Here is a 22489-nt window from a genome sequence, read left to right as displayed (position 1 = left end):
ACTTGCGAACTGGTAGTAAATGTAAATTTAAATAAAACACTATTTTGACCGGATTGAAGTTATGTAAAAATGTAAATTTACAATTAATTTAACTTCTTTTGACGATTCATAAGTGTACTTGTTTACCTATATATATACCACAACGTAACACGACAAGAGAGGAGGAAAATACCATGCATGTAGACTATATTATGGAGTTCAACGACTTTTAGGTATTCAAACGAGACATAGCGGTCAGCTTGTCACGTAAGTCAAAAACAGATTTTGATATTTGCGTAGACGGACTATGGTATAGACCAGCCCTGCGATTCTGTAACTCACACAGCGGTTTTCGCATCGGCGGTCGCTCTCAAATCAGTCGTGAAGCAGTCATTTTATGATTTGGCATTCTGAAAAGGTGGGAGCTTGTACTTTATTGTTTATCAGAATGCCAAATCATAAAATGACTGCTTCACGACTGATTTGAGAGAGACCGCCGATGCGAAAACCGCTGTGTGAGTTCTTGAAGTGAGTTACAGAATCGCAGGGCAGGCATCAGCGTACAGCGTGTGAGATAGCGAATGATCGACATATGTCATATTTACAGTTTTAATTCATTGAAGATTGCTTATTATTGACGAAAATACACATTCGAATGAATAATTCTTGAACAAAGTTACTGAGTCGTGACAAAATAAGCTACTTACCGATGAAAGGTTATGTTTGGTTCTTTACGTTCACTATAGCTTTTACAGCCAATTATGCAACAATTCACCATGACTGACACTTTAAATACATCTCTTATAAGGAAAAAGTCTTAAAATATGGGTTCGACTTGGGTTTCACAGATTTATCAGTAAGTGGTGAAAACTTGTTTACCACCAAGAGCTCGGTGGTAAACAAATAAAACCCGATACGCAAATAGAGATAGAAAAACTGATACTTTTTTTCGCTCGCACTTAAGTATTTCACGATAATGCCTTCTCTTTTTAGTTATTATTGTCTTTTTAGAAGCTCATCTAGTTCTATACTCTATCTACGGATATTTGAGTTAACGCTGTTTCTTTCTGAATGTCACCCTTATCGTCACTGTAGAATGATAATCTGGTATGTAAAAAAACCTTTATTTTTTATTCTTAGACTCTTATGTCATTTAACTGGTATTATCATGAAGTAAGGACTCATTTATGTTATCAATAAATAAGTCCTTTTTACCATCTAAAACTATAGACAAAAACACATAATATTTTAACGAACATATTTTTTTTAATATAGAACGGAGGGCAAACGGGCAGGAGGCTCACCTGAAGTGATACCGCCGCCCATGGACACTCTCAATGCCAGAGGGCTCGTGAGTGCGTTGCTGGCCTTTTAAGAATTGGTACGCTCTTTTATTGAAGGACCCTAAGTCGAATTGGTTCGGAAATACTTCAGTGGGCAGCTGGTTCCACAAAGTGGTGGTGCGCGGCAAAAACTGCCTTGAAAAATGCTCAGTTGTTGAATGACGGACGTCGAGGTGATACGGGTGGACATTACGAATTTTTTTTTTTTCGTTTCCTGTAATGTATTGTTCTCTGGACATACGAGGTTATCATTCTACAGCGACGTTATGTCCCTACGTACGAGAATTATTAAAACCAATTCAGGTCTAGCAATCCGAATCCTTCAACAGAGTATTAATCGTATGGCGTGTTAGGTCCGTATTATTATTAAATAGGGTAACATTTCGTACCCATCTCATATTGCTGTAATGCCCGCATGCTTCAAAACGTCGTTGTTTTAAATTTGAAAGGCTTAGAACAAAGAGTCGATTGTTTTCGGCGCCCTGCAAAGAATAGTTCATTCTTTTATGTTAATTATTTCACGATTTTTACTATTCAAATAAAATGCGGGCTGCACGTGTGTGAACGACATTTTTAGAGATTCAATAATTAAATTAACTTTAATGGATTGATGCTTGGTTGACGTAAATGAACGAACTTTTGTTTGATTCTTAAAACAATTGAATTAATTGGTCTACCGAATTAATATTTGCGAAAGAACGCACGATTTTTAATTATGATTTGAATTATAGAACGTTATTATTCCTGTTTTATATTTATTCGTATAATAAATGTGAAGAGATTTAAACGGTACTTAATAGCATTATTAACCTCCAAAAAACTTGGTCAACTTGAGCGATTCGAAACGACAACGACCAGTCACTTTCCAAACGGCTTGATCCCTTCCTTGGCGTTACGTAGAGATGTGGGGTCACTCTGCATCTTCTACCGCATTTACCATGAAGAGTGTTAAGAGGAGTTGTTCGGATTAATACCTAGAGTTTCATCATCAGACGTCGTGGCTGAATACGAAATTCCACCCGCATCACCTCGACGTGCGTGGTGCGTGCTCCAACATCTGAGTGTTTTTTAAGGAAGTTTTTACCATGCACCACCACTATGTGGAACCAGCTGCCCACTGAAGTATTTCCGAACCAATTCGACTTAGGGTCCTTCATGAAAAGAGCGTACCAATTCTTAAAAGGCCGGCAACGCGCGAGCCCTACTGGCTTTAAGAGTGTCCATAGGCCCGCCGCCTATCACTTAACATGCGATGAGCCTCCTGCCCTGCGATTCGAATGTTTATCAGCTGATTGTCGATGGTCATTTCACGCCGAACAATGTATAAATTCAAGAGGATTTTAAAATAATCTCATATACAAACTATCGAAGTTATATAACAAAATAGCTATTTAATATTGTTTAAATTACACGTGGCATCTGCATGTCTTATTAAATAAAGCAACATTTCAAATGAATACACACGAAAGGTCAACGTACTTGAGAATCTTTGAAATTGATATTACGCTTTCAATTAAGAAAAATAAATATTTATGTCACACAAAACATCCCGTGCGTTCATCACGGAGCAATAAACTTAATATAACAGCCGTCATAAAAGCACAAATCTATTTCTATTCTGGCTTTATAAAAACTTTACGACGTTACGTAACCACTACAGTAGTTAATGTTGTACTACTTAAAACGACCCGTTCTATGGTTTGTGATACGAACACTTAAATAGTAATAATAATAATTAAACCTCATTTATTCCTTGAAACTATTACGAATTACAATTCTTAAAAGGCCGGCAGCGCGCTTGTGAGCCTTCTGGCAGTGTGAGTGTCCATGGGCGGCGGTATCACTTAACATCAGTTAAGCCTCTTGACCATCTGCCTTCTGTAACGTAAAAAAAATACACATATACTTTTATAAAAAAACTAGCTATTTTTTTTTCACAGATCTCTTAAAGAGTAAGCCCACCTCCAACCGGCTGGATCACTTTTGAGCATCTTCTTTAAGCATGCAGCCCATAGTGCAAAAAGACGACCTCTCTTCTTAACCACTTCACTTCTTTATAATATAATAATATCAAAATAATAAAAGCCTTTTATTTCAGATACTTTACATATAAATACATTTATATTTCAATTCTTATTTATATCGCATTAATTGTTAGTACGTATAGTCATCTGCTCTTGCTCATAATGCTCTTTGGCAAAGGCCTCCTTCAAATTTGTGTGTTGTTCCCACGTTCCCAGGAGGAGAGGACATAGATTTAATTAATTTTATTATAATTAATTAACTATTAATTACTTAAGATGTTACGTGGAACATGGTGTAATGGTTGCAGCTCCTTACAAACATTGTGTAAAACAAAAAACTTGGCGATTAAAAAGAGTGGCGGAGAGTTTATTGCCCTTTGCTTACGCTACGTCACCGATCACGCCAGACCGATGTGAGACGTAGTATGCGTTCTGTCCCGCTCTAACGCGTATTGGCCGCACCTATAATACGTCATCGTGTGTTAGGTTTTTAATTTCGTTACGGAATTTCTTGATTCGGTCGCCGCGCTCAAAGCCCGCGATAAAATTTATACAATAGCTTAAAAATTGTTTTAGTTAAATAAAACCTTGCAAATTTTGTATCAATATTTGCTGTGCAAATTAACAAAGAGATAAACTACTGTCAAGTAGTTATCAAGATAGTTCTTTAAAAATATCATGACCCAGGCAAAGGTGGGCGGTAAAATTTATAGCTACCATTTCTTGCAACACACATTCAAATACTTATTTTTATACAAGAGCTCAAGATAAAATGGTCGGTCGTTAATGAAGATGCATGTTCCTCAAAGTGACACTTAATTTTAAAGTTAGTACATAAATAACGGTAAAACAAGCCGAGCGTTTAAGGTATTTTTATTGAGGTTTTTATTCAAAATAGTAAAATGTATATACATTCGAAACTCGTTTTATGGGAATACTTGAAATTTTACAGCAATCTAATTGTATTGATAAGAACATTTTATATTCGCTTCGTGTTAGATACGCGATATTCATGTTAATGTAAAATTGTAAACATCGTTAGATTGTAATCTATCTCGCGAGATTATAAACTGTCGAAAAATTGTGAACCTCAGCGTACTGCTTACAATTTAACGTATTATTATTCGGTAGATTGTACTACACTAAATTAGTTATCATTCAAACTTCTTTGGTCAATTACAGATTAATTTTACTTCCCAACAATTTCATATAACTACCGAATAATAATACGTTAAATTGTAGGCAGTTCGTTGAGGTTCACAATCTATCGACAGTTTATAATCTCGCGAGATAGATTACAATCTAACGGTGTTTACAATTTTACGGTGACATTCATACAAATTTGTTTATGAATCATGTTTTAGTCGCTTCAGTTTTATTAGCAGAAAAAATATAACACTTACCTATTAACACAAAACTATGAAAATATAATATAAAGCATTTGAAGAGTTTAACGTGTACAATTTGTGCGTCGCTTCCTCGCAATTGTAATGATTAGTATTAATAAAACTTTTTTGAAGTGCATCATTTTTCTCCCACTCATCAAATCGGCTCACCATGTCTTGACTATATTCTTTCTTCAAGCATATAACAATAATTCTCAACAGAAACACCGTGTAATTCTGCAGTGTTGATTTATCATTCCTGAGGTCGTAGGTTCGTGGAGAGTTTATTGCCGGTTCTTCTTTTCCGTTCTACTCCCTTGATTTGAGAACTGGCAGTAAATGTAAAATTAGAAGTATTTCATATACATTTATTTTTTGACGTTCATAATACATTTTGTTACCTATATGAATAAATGATTTTTTAATTTTAATTTTGAATTAAATACCCAGGTGTTTCTTTGTAATCTCTTCTTAATTTAATACTTGAAGATATTATCTTATAAATTTTTCAAACATTTTATAGAACATTAGTTTTATATGGTAATGTTGCTGCTATATCAGCCCGTCGACTTACATACAAAAATCTATAAATTCCTATATCCCCCAATGAGGAATGGGCTGTACACATTTCATTCTTCAGTGGAACGCACGCAATGGACGAACTTATTAGTTCAGAGTTAGTCAGCGGTTAAGTATATATTAACTCCTTTAATCATAGAAACTTGAAGAAATTGTGCTATTTTGGGCAGTGGCGTAACTATACCATCTGGGGCCCATGGCAAATCTTCTTTCTTGGCAATTCTTTTCATCTATCAGTAAAAATCGTCCCTACTCAGTTTAATTTTAATAAACTCGAGATTTTCAGCGTACTCAGTTGCACGTTGTATATGTCCCACTAATGGCCATAGGCCTCCTCTCTTAGGCGAGAGGGAATGGTCTGTAGTCCACACGCTAGTCCAATGCGTATTGGAGACTTCACATTCATCCATAGAATATATATAATAGTACATATACAAGTCAGATCTTTGCATCACAGTCAGAAATTTGTCTATCTACGCTTTGATACAAAGATCTAATTGGTTTGTACTTGGGTACTTAAATTAAAACACCTACTTTTTATGAAAATAAGGTTGTATACCGATTTCAGACAATACACTATGATATGTTTATACTGTAAAAGAAGAGCTTAAATTAAAGATATGCACTTAACTCATTAACCAATATATCTTGACCCCCGAATGAATGATGTCTTACAACATTAAACAGCTATTTAGCAGTGGAGCGGTTAACTCAAAACATATGTCGGAGATACTCGTAAATGTTTTCAATTTATTTTAACTGCCGGTTACAAGCAATGACAATATATTTAATTTTTAAATTAAAACTTATTTAACATGCCGGCTGATATTTTGCACATAGTTTTGTAATGATGTAATTAAAAGGATAATTAAGTTTTTATTAAAACATAAATCAGTGGTGACAACCTTTTTAGGCCTGGGCCTCAGATTTCTGTATCTGTTTCATGATTTGTGAATCTAATAGGCAAGTAGATGATCAGCAGTACCACACACGCCGTCGACTTTTTGGGTCCAAGGCAAGCCGGTTTCCTCACGATGTTTTCCTTCACCGTTCGAGCGAATGTTATTTTATACATAGAAAGAAAGTCCAATGATGCAAGCCGGGGATCGAACCTACGACCTCAGGAATGAGAGTCGCACCCTGAAGCGACTAGGCCAACACTGCTTTATATGTGGTTTATTGTTTTTATCATTTTAAATGGTTCCTTTTAGCTAACCAACATATGAGTCTGAAAGAAATCATATCTTTGGTCAGAAAGTATATCTTTACAGGAGGCTGTTCACCTACTTGCCTATTTGATTGACAAATGATCATGAAACTGATACAGAATTCTGAGAACCTTTCGGCTGTAGCGGCACTGATTTATGTATTTAAGATACAACCAGTAAGAATATAGACAATTATGAATTCCGTATTGACTATTGCTTGGCCTATTTATAAGCCGGAGCCACGACTAGGAGCTAGTATAATTTTATTAGTAACTCAAGAGCATCTATGCGTTTAATTTAACATAATTTGTCCATTACCATTCAAAACATAAGCACACTGTGTGAAGTGACTACTGTTGAAATGTATAAAATATATGACTCAATATTCATAGAAGACAATGTTATTCTTTTGGAGTTTACAAATATGTCACACACAGCTTTAACACAGAATTGAATAATGGGGAAACCGAAATGAATAGAAATGCAATGAAGTGGAAATAATTAATTGAAATGAACACTAAGCAAATTGGCAGTCTATGTGTTGAAGCTCTTAGATACGTTTTTTATTAGGTTTTAAATTCAGCTATAAGTTTTTTTTAATAGAACAGGGGGCAAATTTCCTGCCAGTTTGCCCCGTCTTACGGTCTTCAAGAAAAGAGCGAACCAATTCTTCATAGGCCGGCGACGCACTCTAAGTGTATCCATGTGGCGATCACTTAACATTCAGCATTCCTGCCAGTTTGCCCCCTGTCTTACGTTCTTTCAGAAAAGAGCGTACCAATTCTTAATAGGCCGGCGACGCACTCTAAGTGTATCCCATGTAGCGGTATCATTTAATATCAGGTTTCCTGCCAGTTTGCCCCCTATCTTACGGTCTTCAAGAAATGAGCGAACCAATTATTCATAGGCCGGCGAAGCACTCTAAGTGTATCCATGTAGCGGTATCACTTAATATCAGGTTTCCTGCCAGTTTGCCCCCTGTCTTACGGTCTTCAAGAAATGAGCGTACCAAATATTCATAGGCCGGCGACGCACTCTAAGTGTATCCATGTAGCGGTATCACTTAACATCAGTATTCCTGCCAGTTTGCCCCCTGTCTTACGTTCTTTCAGAAAAGAGCGTACCAAATCTTAAAAGGCCAACACACTCGTCAGTCCTCTGGCATTGAGAGTGTGCATGGGCGGTATCGCTTAATATCAGGTTTCCTATCAGTTTGCCCTCTGTTCTATAAAAAACAAATTATAAAGTTCTTCATTGTAGCGAATACTTCAAACGCCGTCGTCCCAAACAGCTTTCTGTACTTGCTTATATAAAGGTGTAATTATATCTATATAGAAATTTCATAATTCCATTTGTCATTATGTCTACGTATCGTAATTTCGTAATTTCATTTTTTACGTGGATCAGCGTAGCAGTCGTCCTAAAACCGCCATGTAATACAGCGCTGACAATAAAGACAGTGAATACTATTTTCGTTTTCTAACACTAAACTGGTGACCTCCCGACGTGAATCAAAGTGAACAAAAGTGAAAATCAAAATAGGGCTTCGCGAATCACAAAAATATGTACAACTCACCACCACCATCAGGCGGCCCGGCGGCGCCATCCCGGATGAAGGAGGAACAGCCAGAATGCACCAACATGACTCTGCTCCATCAGCGTGTCCTCCAAGTGGCCGAAGTTCTGGGTATGGTGGTAAGATCAAGAAACAGCTATAGAAAGAATTACCCATAGTTCAAGCGCCGTTCGTGGTAATGAAATTAAAAACGCACAATCACCCTTTGAATTGTAAAATCCCTTCATTTGGTGTCAATGCGTGCCTGCTGAATTGCATTACGATCGTGACATGTCTGTAATATTACGTCGTGAGTGACCGTTTCGGTGATACAAGCTTACATACAGACGTATAATACTGGATACGGCTTATGCGTTAATGTATCTCAAAAAGTTAATAAAAAGCTTGTTACAGTATGTTAGGTTACACAGTACGGTGTTCATTATTTAGTTGTAAAAGATTGTATATTTATATTAAATTCTAAATTTTATGGTATGATGATAATATTGATGATTTGATACCCGGCTGTGCACCAATGGACTTTCTTTCTATCTGCGCATTTAACATTAAAACGGTGAAGGAAAACATTTGAAGAAACCGGCTTGTCTTAGACTCAAAAAATCGACGTGTGTGTAGCACAGCCTGATTATCTACATGCCTATTAGATTGACAAATGATCATAAAACAGATACAGAAATCAAAGGGCCAGATCTAATAAGTTTGTAAGTTGAAAGGTTGTACTTAAATGCGGTCATATTATTTATTTATTCATAAAAGCTTGCCAACGCTCGAGACACTGATACATTTGCCTTTTTTAACAATTTTTAATATCACAAGGTCTTATAGGCAATCACATAAAAAGAAATAAACCAAAAAAATTAAAAGTGTAAGAGAAGTAACTATCTAGACCCAGCTGGACTTCAGTGAGTTTTGGCCAAAACGCGTTTACCGGAAATCTTTGGCTAAAACGGATATTATCGTCATCTATTGTCCTTTAGAAAGAACACCAGGTATCCATGTAAAAGCGGTAACCATAGTAACAATGATAATGCTGAGGATAAGCTGGATCCATAGTCACGAACGAGGAAGTTCTACGGAGCACCAAATCCCAAGAACTCACTTTGACCATTCAAAGAAGAAGATAAGTTACTTGGGACATGTGCTTCAACACGAACGGTACCGACTTCAAGTCATCATGATGGGAAAGATCGAGGGGAAGAGACAAGCTGGCAGAAGGAGGAAGTCGTGGCTCCGCAATATCAGAGAATGGACGGGAGTGGCCAGCGCAGAACAGCTGATGCGATGAAGAATAAGAAGAAGTATGACGAGCTTACCAACCTCCAGTAGTGGAGAGGCACAAGAAGAAGAAGAATAGTAACAAACACGACCAGTAAAGTTAATTAACTTTTTAAGGCGAAGGAGTTTTACATCCATATCTCTATATCCATGTCGAGCGTTGATGTAATCTGTTATTTTGATGTATTGACGAAGAATGATACACGATTGAGCGCCGTTCTGTCTTTTGCACGACAGCAATAATTTGCTTGCCTCTTGGCGATTTAAATGAGTAACAGCTGTATCTGTATAAATAAAAATAAATAATTCAGTGGTGCTACAACCTTTTTAGGTCCTCAGATTCTGTATCTGTTTCATGATCATTTGTTAATCTAATAGGCAAGTAGGTGATCAGATTCCTGTATCACACGAAGTCGACTTTTTGGGTCTAAGGTTAGGTTACCTCACGATGTTTTCCTTCACCGTTCGAGGTGATGATGAAACTCAGCTGCAAACCCAACAACTTCTTTGGACACTCTCCGTGTAAAATGCGCTAGAAGATGCAGAGAGACCCGACATAACTACTTCTCTATATTATTTTACCCACCTCTTTATGTGATCATCCGAGGCACTTATAGACTACCACTGAATTTCTACTTGTAAGAAATGTTTACTTATAAGATTTTTTTCGGCCCCACCCGGGAATTGTACCCCAGTCCTCGCATTCAAACGCTTGACCAATAAGGCTGTGATAGGTTCTAAATTGAAATAGACAAATTGTTTTTCTCTATGAAAAAAATATTTTTTTGTAATTAATTATTATAATCAAATAAAACAAAACAATGGTACTCAGAAACGAAATGAAACGTCAGATTAACTAATAATTATTTTAAGCAAACAGTGAAAATTAAGTCTTAAATTAATTGCCTAGCTCAGTTAAGTTATAACTCTGAGTATGGCAATTAGTAATATTAAGTTTTAGTTAACTTTTTGCGTATTAGCTTAAATCTGCGTATTTTAACTTGAAATTGTGCGTTTAAACACTTTTGAATCAGTGAATTAGTGTTAGTTCACGTTAGTCTTAAGTGTTAAACAGTGGTAAGTGAAGAGAACAAGAACAGAGTGTCTTCCCTTTGATAGAGACTGCAAGGACAATATTTATATGTTTAATATCCTTATTAGTAAATTAGGTTAGACTTAAATTACTTATTAGTATTAAGTTAGGCTAGATCGTAATGTTACATGTCATTGAAGAGACAACGTATTAAAAAAACCTCGCTTGTACATAATTTGATTTTTATGAGAGCAATTAACACTTATTTGGAGGTAAAAATAACGTAAAACTCGAAGGTTTGGTATTCGACCGGCAAAATAATTGTCTGATGAAAACGACAAAACAGATGCGTTGCAATTCTACCACATAGTGTTTATCAACATTTATAAAATATGTTTCCGCCCGGGATCGAACCGGGGACCTTGTGCGTGTGAAGCACACGTGATAACCGCTACACTACGGAAACTCGAAAGGTTTTATCGAAAGAAAGGCTATTTTGAAGTAAAAGTAAAATAGATATTTGTCAGGTTACTACTGCACTCATTTTGACAGCGTCATAATAAATATGATGAATGTAACAAACAAATATTAAAAAAAGTCAACAAAAATTTTACATGATTATTTTTCCGACCCTAATGTCGGCCAATAGAATTGCACCATTCGACGTCACGTGGTACAACCTACATGGTATTATACTGAAAATTTTTTGTGAAAATTTTCTCTGGTCGTTGCTTCAAGAAAAGTATTAAGTAGTTGTTTTATTCATTATGAAATTCTTATTTGTTAACTGTACATTTCGTCTCATGGTGCAATTCTATTGGCCGACATTTGGGTCGGAAAAATAATCCACCGAATACCACTCGAGCTTCAAAATTATCTGGTATTTCCCTCAAGGTTCGTTGCAAACAAATAGAGTCGTCATGACGACTGTCGTCGTCATCAACCTATCGGGAAATACCCGATAATTTTGAAGCTCTTGTGGTATTACATATGAATAAACGCCTGTACTATGTTATTTCAGTAGCCGTACTCTGTAACTCAGAATAGCGATAATTAACGAAATAGAAGAATTCAATACTGTTTAGGGTTTTTATAATAATTGGAAATATATGCCGATATATGACACGTTATTGCTAAACATAGATGGTGCAGTTTGACTTGAGAAGAGTACCACTTAAAATCCCAAGTTTGCAACATTGCTTACAACTTAATATTGAAGTAAACTCACCAAAGCTTATCTACATATAAGCTTTGGTAACCCATAAACGCACTTTCTTCGCCCAAGGCTTTTTCTCCTACAGCCTTAAGGCCCTTTCATCTTTACCCATTTTCTTAAAATCTGTATTCTCACTATATTAAAGAACCTCTTCTTAACCTGTCCTATGCTGAAACGGAAAGTATACATCTTGTGCAACATAGTTTAATTATAAAATTGTAAGTGTTATGTAGAAGTTATTGTCAAGTACCGTTAACATGTCAAAAGGAAGAGACTGCCCACGATAGGGAATCCTAATGTGGGAAATAGTACGCTTACTTTTTAAATAAATGTCCTCTTTTATTATGTATAGTAAAGCTTTCTCTTTCTTCTCTCTTACTATCGGAAGTTACAAAAAACCAAACAGAAAATTTAAGCACTTAGCGTATTATTATTTTTTTTATTGAGAAAGATTTACAGTCATTATACAAATCTTTAGATATAATTAAGTACTAATAATAACTAATAAAATAAACTGGATTAGTAACAATAAAATCATTTTAATCCAACTATATATATTAAAGAAAGCAATAAAATAACTAAAAATTTGCTGTGGAACACTTTGGATACTATAACTTATACACTTATAAAAACGTATGATATTCTATTAATTCCAGTGACTAAATCAGATGTTAGAGCTCTCCTTGCCGGCACCACACTTTTTAGTACGGAATAATACATTAAATTCGAAATATTAAGAAATATTATTAAAATTAGTGTACTTTTTCATAAACTGATGGTATGTACAATATACGATAATTGTTGATCTTAATTTTATATTACGTAAGTGACGGTTTAAGATATTTATTTCTCATTAAGAACATTAAAGTTACTAACATAAATATTTACTAATACAATAATACTAATATTAAATTATTGTATAGAACAATAAGTCAAAGTCAAGTCAAATCATTTATTTCAATTAGACCATGTAAAATGGCACTTTTGAACGTCAAAAAAACAATCGTTGAACATCAAAATAACAAGAATGGGCAAGAAACTCCACACTTACTCTTTTAATAGTAAATAGCAGGCAAGAAACAGACGAATTATTACATAAAAATACATTATTTTTTAACAGTTACTCATTACTAATTAATTACTTTTACTCCAAAACTTTTGTTGCTTTTCAATAGAAATATGTTAATTCGTTAAATTTTCAATCCCATCTATCATTGCGCGGCACATTCAGTTATCACATAAATGTACCTGAACTAGATGTGACATTTAATATATTAACTTTTTCTTTTTCATGTGTCCTTTTTTTACTATTGTCCTGTTCACTGTTTACATATGTTTAAATTGCTTTGTTTTGTTCCATTCGTTTTGTCTAAATAACTTCTTGCCCTTGCCTTATCTATTTTTTTCTCATTGGTTGCCTTGAAAACATCGCTCGCAAACGATAAGGCCACAAGTTGCCCTCCTTTTAATTATATCAACTATGTTACAGATACCGGAAAAGATCTTGAACAAAATATGTACTTGCCTGCGCATATATGCTGCCTGTATCATATTCGGGCTGTGGTGCGCGGCGGCGGGAGAGTGACGTGTCGATCGTGTGATTGGTAAATCAGTTGACGTTTGTGTCCTAGGTGCGCAAATTTTCCCCCACTCCCTTGTTTAATTCTCAAGAAGTTTGCTGGTATCTGTATATTTCTGTATGCAACGTAGTGTTAATAAATAAATAAATCAATTCAAAATGAAGTCATTCTAGAAAAGACGCATGTAAACGATATAGACACTAAGACCTATTATTAATAGGACCCGATGAATCCAAATTCTCCTTGAATAGAGACCTCCGCAGAACAAACGAACGTCTGTCATTTTGTTTTTAAGCTTAGACAATGTGTGGGTAAAATGTGGAAAATAGAAAATAGTTACTGTTGACGTAATCACCAAATAAGAGAATCAAAGAACCCCACCCCCTATGGTGCTTACGTAATACTTGAACGGTAGAAAAACACAATACTGATGAACTTCTAGAAATCACTAGATCATTGTAAAATGGGGCAGAGGCAGCGACCCGCGATAGAGTCATTTCCTGATTTTGATGTCGCAATGCTGTTAATATTGGGTATAAGCCAGGTTTTCAGATAAAATATTATATAAATTCATTAGAATTATTAACAATAATTTGTTTACTCGGGTATTATACTTGGGTTCTCATAATCTTCCAACAGCAACGACTAAGCCAATGTTTTGTTGCTTAGTAAAAATACTTATAATTAAAAATAAATAAATATTAAATTGTTCATATAGTAAATAAATTAAAGATAAATACTAATCGCATGAAAAATAAACATGGTGTTATCTGGTGGTTTACCGTATACTCTTGGTTAGCAACAGCGACTGATCTGGGTTGATGCCTAATTTCAGTTAATTCTTCACATATCTAATTTATATTCTATTATATTTAACTGTAAAATTTCAATGTTAAAGTAATTCCATGACTAAACTGCTTTTTAAATATCATTTTAAAATAAAAATATATTCTTACCTTAAGCAACATAATAATTATTAAAAATTAATAAATAAATAATAATACGTTTTTGGTTATTTTTAACTTACATTATTTGATATATTCTGAATATTTCCTTTATTCAAAAATGTTTCATTCATACAAATAAAGCATGTTTTATTGAGATACTAAGTCAAAATCACTGTACTCAGATACTTCGCTTAAAAATGTGTTCCATTTTCAAATTTCTACTTAATTTTATTACCGACCAAATCGAATAAATCTCTAGATAACTATCATAGTTTTTCGAGCGGATCACGAAAATTCTCTGTTTCATTGTGTGTAATTCATGAGGCATTACGTTATTATGGTATTTACGTAAATTTGGTAATAGTATCATTCCCTTTATGGCCCTTTTTGTCCGATAAAATCTATAGGCCTTTGTTAATAGATTGAATTATAAAATTTTAGTTACTCTCAGGGCTATCAGTAAATAGATAATATTTAGGTTTGTGTCAAGGGAATTGTAAACTCACAGTCGAGAATTTGTTCCCCCAATCAATAGATTTTTCTTCCATCGTTTGCAGCTTACTATTACTTGTTACTACTTGTTTTTAATTAGTTAACCATATTAAAACATATAAAATCATTTTCTACTACTAGCTGACCCGGCAAACATTGGTTTTGCCATGTATATTATTTCTAGGAAACATTGTATTCGTTCAATAAAAATAACCATCTACAATAATGAAAATTAGGGGTTGTATGTATTTTTGTATGTTGTAATCATAAAAAAATTTAAAAAAAAAACAAATTTGGTGGATAATTATCACTTAGGGGTTTGAAACATAGATAATAGCCGATTCTTAGACTGACTGAATATGAATATCAAATTTCATAAGAATCGGTCGAGCTGTTTCGTATGGGAACGAACATTATAACACGAGAATTTTATATATTAGTTATAAGAAAATTGATCTTAAAAATTTGTCTTAGACCCAAAACTGTTAGACACATTAAGCTTACCTATAAAAGAAATAAAGATGCATTGTGAGATCACACCAAGAAAGAAGACAGGGGAGAGTGGAGGAAGTTGTGAAACCTTCAGAAATGAAGAGTGCGAATAAAGAAGAAAAATAAATTGCCACATGTGCCTTGCAATGGCCAGAAGAATGGTTTTGGTTAGATGTCGTATCTTATTTAAATTATGCTTTTGTATTTTTTTCTATGTGCGCATCAAAAAGAGAAACAAACCCAAAAAGATGTCAAACTCAAACTCATAATAACTTGATTCATATAGGTAACCAAGTACACTAATGAATGTCAACAGTAAAGATGTTAAATAAAGTCAAAATTTACATTTACCTACTATCAGTTCGCAAGTCAATGGCGCAAGAAGAACTGGCATGAAGCTCTCCGCCACTTTTTTAAATCAATCCCAAGAATCATTTTAATAATCGTCAAATTTATTGATTAATTTACGTTTAACGAGAGTTTTGAATTATTTCAGTGATAATTCTCTAATTTCGCTTGGGAGTTTGTTGTAAAAACGAATACACAATCTTACGCTTAGATTAGTTCTGTGTCGAGTATTATACTGGTGAAAGTCACCATTTGTTGTAAATCGATTATATTTTTTTGTACATACAACATGGCATCAAAAATATATTAACCAGATAGTTTTATAATAATTCCTTAAACTTATTCCGTCGACGGCGTGTGTCACAAACTGCTCATCTACTTGCCAATTAGAAATTACAAATGATGACGAAATAAAAAAGCCAATGGTTTCGCGCGATTTAAAGTTTTTAATAAATTAGTGTTAAGTTACTGTTAGGAAATGATTGACAACCCTACATCCGTTAACATAAAATCGCTACGCGTGTGATTCTTACAATACCTTGTTACGGATTGGGCAATTTGATAGTTAAGGATCGCTAAAGGGTTACCCACAATAGATAAACCTAATTAAATTTAGTTTACAACTTGTTTCCAGCGATGCACTCGACTGTTTTGTTTTTAACATGACTATTTAATTAAATAACAATAGTTAAAACACACATACACGGACATACACATGCGTGATTGTATTTACTTCTGATATTGCTTTTATTGTTTTTCTTTTATATTTATTACATAAGCATTATATATTGGTAACGTTTAAATGTCTTATTAGTTTAGCGAAGATTGCTGGGTTGACCTGTTGAGTCAACATCTTTAGATTATGTATTATATTCCGGTAATAAAAGGCCAGCTACGCAACCATTGAAATGGGTCTCCATGGGCTGGATACATTTGGTGAACGCACTGATCCTTGGCCAGGGTTATAAGACTGGCATGTTTTACACGATGACGTATGTAAGGAATTTAAGGTCACCGACTTATAAAAACTACAAACGAAACATACGCGAACAGAGACCCATTATAGGTTTTAGCGTTACAAGTATTACAAGCACAATTTAGATAGTTTATAACTACTACTGATTGAGAGTGTATTGCCAGTTCTTCTCGTCTACGCCCTTGATTTGAGCACTGGCAGTGAATGTAAAATTAGAATCATTTAATATGTATTTCTTTACTGACATAAGTGTACATTGTGTTACCTAAATGAATAAATGATTTTGAATTTGAATATTAATTGCCATAAAACTTAACACACATAATCCCCGGCTCCTTATGTAGTCAGAACTGTATTTTAGAAACCTGAATTCGCAGTTACATGTACTGTGAAGCAATTTAAATAAATGCATTGTAATTTTTATTTACGAAGGTAAACTAATTTAGTTTAATTCTGCCTAGTGAACAAAGATTAGTAAAACTAGAACAAAAATGTACAATTTTAATTAATTATGATAGTAACGGAAGAGGTAAGGTAATAGCCGTGTCGAAATCATGTATAGAAGATAATAATTTTGTTAATAAGCACACAAGACAATAGGTTTTGTTTGGAGTGTAGGGCGGCCACGCGATTGAACAACTGGAGATAATAAAAACACGAATTATTAATAACTAAAATTAAAATGACCACAATAAGTTTATTTTTATTTTTTTCTGGTTCTCTACGTGTTACATGTCCAAAATAACTCAGGTTTTGTTGGTACCAAAAAGTCGAAAGGCTAGTATTACCTGTAACACGTTTGTTTAATACCGTCCATGGCATCCGCTTCCAACACCATATTTCCAAACAGGGGGGGGCAAACGAGCCTACGGGACGCCCATCACAGCCTACCCTATTGACACTCATTGTAATAGTTGCGTTGCCGGGATTTGAGAGAGGAGTCACTCTCTTTAATCGGCAGCTCATGCTCATGACTGGACTATCTGTTTTTACCGGTTTTTGTCCAGCAACTCTTTTATGACAGTGTACAGTTTTGAGGACGATGAGTCCTTCACTTGATCGATCAATCTGGTTGGTGAACGGCCACGTGACCTTTGCCTTCTCTGTTACCAACCACACTCAGAGAGAGGAGTATGCTCTCTTTTTAAACAATTCGAGATCGTATCTACCAGGGAAGAAGTGTGAAAACAAAAAACATATTCGAAAGCCCACATTAGTCGAAGGCTTCTATTAATTATTATTGGCTATAACTTGATAATGATTTTATGGTCACCCTCGAAACGCAGGAGCTTTTGAATGACACTGCGTGCCGGACCGCCCACGGCACATCCGGCATTTTGTTAACGGATTGCGAGTTGCGACCCGGGACTCGAACCTATTAAGGCATAATTAAAAGGATAATATAATTTAGAAACATAGGCTTTGAGATTTAAATAAACTATTATCTACTACTACTGTATTTAAAGTATGCGATACTGCATATATACCTTCGATTTAATACTAATATAAAGAAAGAGGAAACATTTTGTATTGCTGTGTTTGTTTGAAATGTATAATCTTCATTCAAATTAATTTTCATCATTTTAAGCTACCATCCTTAAAAAATTGGATGTAAGGCATAATATATACACGTGACTATTTAAGTAGTGTTATTTTATCAAAGTAAAAAATCATTTATTCATGTAGGTAAGACAATGTAATGTTATGAACTTCAAAAAATAAATATACATTAAATGCTTCAAATTTTACATTTACTGCCAATTCCTTAATCAAAGGCGTAAAACGGAAGAGAAGAACTGGCAATAAACAATAATATCACATCAAAGATCCATAGACTCCCTTTCCAAAACGATTTCCATTATAATTTGGTTGGTGGTCCAAAACTCGATGTGGGCCACAAATATTGACCAATTCTGTCACATCCGTCATACTATGTTTGGATAACTGATTTTAGAAATGATAAGTAAAAAAGAAAATAGCTTAATTCAACTCTAAACAGGTTCTATTGCATAACCATAAATAATTTGTAAAACGATATACGTTAATTTCCAAGTACAAGGATTTCTTTCACATTGCTCACTTAAATTGTTCATTGGGTTTTTAAAACTATTAAAATGTTTTAAAATTACGATAACAATAACAATCATGGATCGACTTTTCGATCGACACTTCAAAGGAAGGGATGTTTGTAAACCTCCCATGATTGTGTTTTAAAAACAGATTTTTGAAGTTATACTTCTTTAGGCGCGTTATGAAAAATCGATGAGAGTGAAATTTTACGATGCGCGCGCACCGTGACAAAAAATTAACAGCATGAAGTTGCCCACGGAAGATGCTACGGCATTGGACATAATTTAAAAACAACATTCGAATAATAATAGAATTTATGTTACACTTAATGTAAGAGAATAATAATAAATATTTATTTATTTAGTTTTTCAAATGTAAACTGAACTTTATTGACTATAATGACTCCTTTTCCAGTCTTTGATTATTTAATTGTAATTAATTATTTGCATGCAATCAAAAACTACTTTTAATAGTGCCAAAGAAGTATAACTTCTTACGCGCGTACATAAGTACACGCACCCTTTTTTTAATTTTTTAGCATTTTTTTAGTTTATTATGATATTAGTTACCTAAAGAACTATCGTTAAACCGCTGCATTGTAAAAAAAACGAATAAATATTAACAAATAGTCTGCATATCAATTTATAAGGCTTTCATCTAATAAGATATCTTAATGATGATGAATTTTTGGTGTTAAGATAAACGTTGAATATGTGGTCCATTTATTCTGAATTGATTTAAATAAACTTACCCTAAAGGTAAATCACGATTTTATCACTAACCACACACTTTTCTATACGAATTTTCATTTAGAAACTTAGCTTAACTTAGAACCTAATAATATATTAGATTTAATACAAAATAACATAATTTTTTATGTTTTAAAAAATAACAAAACAAAAAATCGTCACACGACAATGCAAAAATACAGATTTAAAATAAAATTCCAGTTTCACTTTTAAATATTCTATAACCGTTGAATTATGGTAAGGATGTAATCAAAGAGCTACAGAGTGGAGTGGTCTTATTGGAGGGTAAACCGCTTCTAGGTTCCTTTTCTCGCATACGGCAGCGGTAGGCAGGTCTCTCCTCTCTCACACGGACACACGCTTGGTACTTCTTATGGGAGGGAAAACCGCTTCGTTACGTAACGCGTTACGGCGCCAGTCTACCTAGCTTACGTTTCTTTCTTTTCTCTGTCTGGCTTTCTCCTCTCTCTACTTCTGTTTAGTGTAGCATTGTGTGAGTATGTAACACCAAACTATCACCGTTTTTTAAAGTGATCATAAAAAGAAAGTGATTATAGAAAATATGATGAATGAACCAGAACAATCTCGGAACATTACAGAATTAAATAGCTCAGATTAGTTTAAGTTATCACTTCTGTCGGGCGTCCCGCGACGCTATATATAGATATATAGTTAGTATATATATATAGTTTTGTAAATCTTAAGTATATTTTATTGTTGCATAATAAAAATTAATTATATTTAAAAGGTAAGTAGACAAGACAGACTAAAACAATTCAGAATAAATGACTGTAGATATTCATTCCGTAATTTTTGTACCGCTATGACCGTGAATACGGTAATTTTAAGATTTTCAAATGGCCCAGGTTCCACATTTACCTGTTAACAACCTTTGGTACCGAAACACGGAGATAAAATCAAACGATACTAAAACAACTCGGAACAAGATTCACAATCACAAGTTTACGACATCTGACCTGTGACATGACTAAAATTGGAAATCTATTGAATTACACTAGTAACATCAACAAAATATATACTTTAATGTGTTTGTATAACGTATGTTTTAGTTTGATATGTGTGTTTTGACAACTTCTCAATGTAATGTCTTTGTAACCAAACTCCCCCGAAACAGCTTGACCGAATTTTGTCTATATTCGTCTGAGAATATTTCTTAAATACCTCTCAGTGGTAAGCGACCCGTGCATTTTGTATTGGAGGTTACAGAGTAAGGGCGCTGTTCGAAAGTAAGCTTAAAGACGTGAATAGCTTAGTTAGTGCTTCTAAAGTGCTACATATATTCTTGCTTATATGTAACCGATAATTATGAAACTTCATGAACACGAAGTGTATGCGTGGCGTGTACACACGTCATCTATGCGACGAGGCATACAAATTTATAGAATAAAGCTGGTAATAGATTATTTTTTTTCAATATTTATAGTCTATTGTAGTCGGCTTAAGGGACTACTATTTCGGACCAACCCACGCGAGATGAATTCAAAATCTCAAAAGTTCTTTGACCCGTGACGAAACTATTCAATAATAAACTCTAATTCAATGACACAAAGTTTAGTTTTAATTGTATATAAATTTATGGTTTATATTCACGAACCATTGTCATGTTGGATCAACTATAGTGTATGCAAAATTTGACAGGACCATGCCTAAGTGAAATCGTAAATGAGATGTTAAAACGGAACCATAATAAAAGAGCTAAATCATTCATTAGCAATCTCGTGCAGTGTTGGGCCTAGTGGTTTTAGCGTGCGACTCTCATCCATGAGGTCGTAGGTTCGATCCCCGGCCGTGCACCAATGGACTTTCTATGTACGCTCAACATTCGCTCGAACGAAATGGGATTGCCTTAGACCAAAAAAAAACTCATGATCATGAAACAGATTCAGAAATCTGAGGTCCAGACCTAAAAAGGTTTTAGCGCCACAGATTTATTTTAAATCATTCAATAAACACGTACAACGTATATACTCTCAAAACATCTGGCAAACTAGAAGTCATTGCTCCATAATGTGGCAATTGATTTTTTATACTGCCCATCGAATGGAAACTATCAAAGCATCCATCACAGGCTCATCACAGGACTTACGCGGTGTCCTGCGTAAGCGACGAATACGACGCGACGCGACGCAACACGACGCGACGTAATGCGACGCGATGCTACACGCGACAAATGTCCTACGTAATTTGGTCATTACCTTTCGAATCATGGAGAGGTACAGTACAATTTTGCTCGAAAGTTCAGACTTAAAATATAGACTTTTAAAAAAATATCGTAAAAAGCATAGAAAAAGAACAAATATAATATTTTTACAAAGAAACACATTTGGCGAGTTCCATCATTTATATCCAAAATTAAGAAACGATTCTAAAATGTTTAAACAATATTGTGGAGTGTTACTAATAAACGATTCCCATAATGTTTATGTTTTTTGTCTCACAACAATCTTTGCTCACGCACTGCGGCGATCAACGCTTCAGAATCAACCATTTCATAGTTCGTAGTGTCGCGTCTGGTCGCCCTCAAAACAAGTCCGCGTGACGTCGCGTCTCGCCGCAGACTGTCACATAGGCCGTAAGTAGGGTATGCCGTTGATTTGAATTCGTTGGTCGCGTTCACAGCGTCGCGTCGCGTTGTATTCGTCGCTTACGCAGGACACCGCGTTAGATAAGTGAGCCGCGCAACGCAATCGCTCATGTCCATCCAATCGTCGGCCATTTGTGCGCAATTTGTTGCCAAGTGACGCGCAACAAGTATTTATCATGTAGGGTTACCACACGACAGCAAGGATTCTGGGGATAAATGGATGAAGGAAGCTAAGAGGGGCCGTTCAAGTATTAAGTAAGTACTTAAGTATTTAGTAAGTCTTTGATTTTCTTGCAATTATTTTCTTTTTAAAAAATATGTGTATATTACCCACACATTGTCAATGCTTTTAAACGAAATGGATTCCTACTAAAAATTAATACGTTTATGTTCTATTATTTTTGAGAGCTTTGCTTACTTTTGTTGACAAGAGGAAGGGGGAATAAATTGCAGTAAAACTGCTTACGTAATTGTTGCACGGCCCCAGAACAGAAAAATAGAAAGTTCAGATTCAGGCTTTTACCCAAAAAAATTTAACAGTGTGGAATTAAAGTGGCTTGGAAGTGGAAAAAAATAATTAGTTGTTTTACCAGATAGATTTGTACATGACTG

At 34.6% G+C, this 22489-nt stretch overlaps 1 non-coding gene across 1 annotated transcript; it reads right to left on the bottom strand.

The window, feature by feature from the left end:
* Positions 1-10795: 10795 nt before the first annotated feature.
* On the bottom strand, positions 10796-10868 carry Trnav-cac. Its single transcript has one exon. It is a non-coding gene; the product is annotated as a tRNA-Val (tRNA).
* Between the last annotated feature and the right edge of the window lie 11621 nt (positions 10869-22489).

The sequence above is a fragment of the Pieris napi genome, chromosome 16 (genome assembly GCF_905475465.1).
Source record: "Pieris napi chromosome 16, ilPieNapi1.2, whole genome shotgun sequence".
Classification (NCBI taxonomy): Eukaryota; Metazoa; Arthropoda; class Insecta; order Lepidoptera; family Pieridae; genus Pieris; species Pieris napi.
This window is presented reverse-complemented; position numbering and strand designations above follow the sequence as displayed.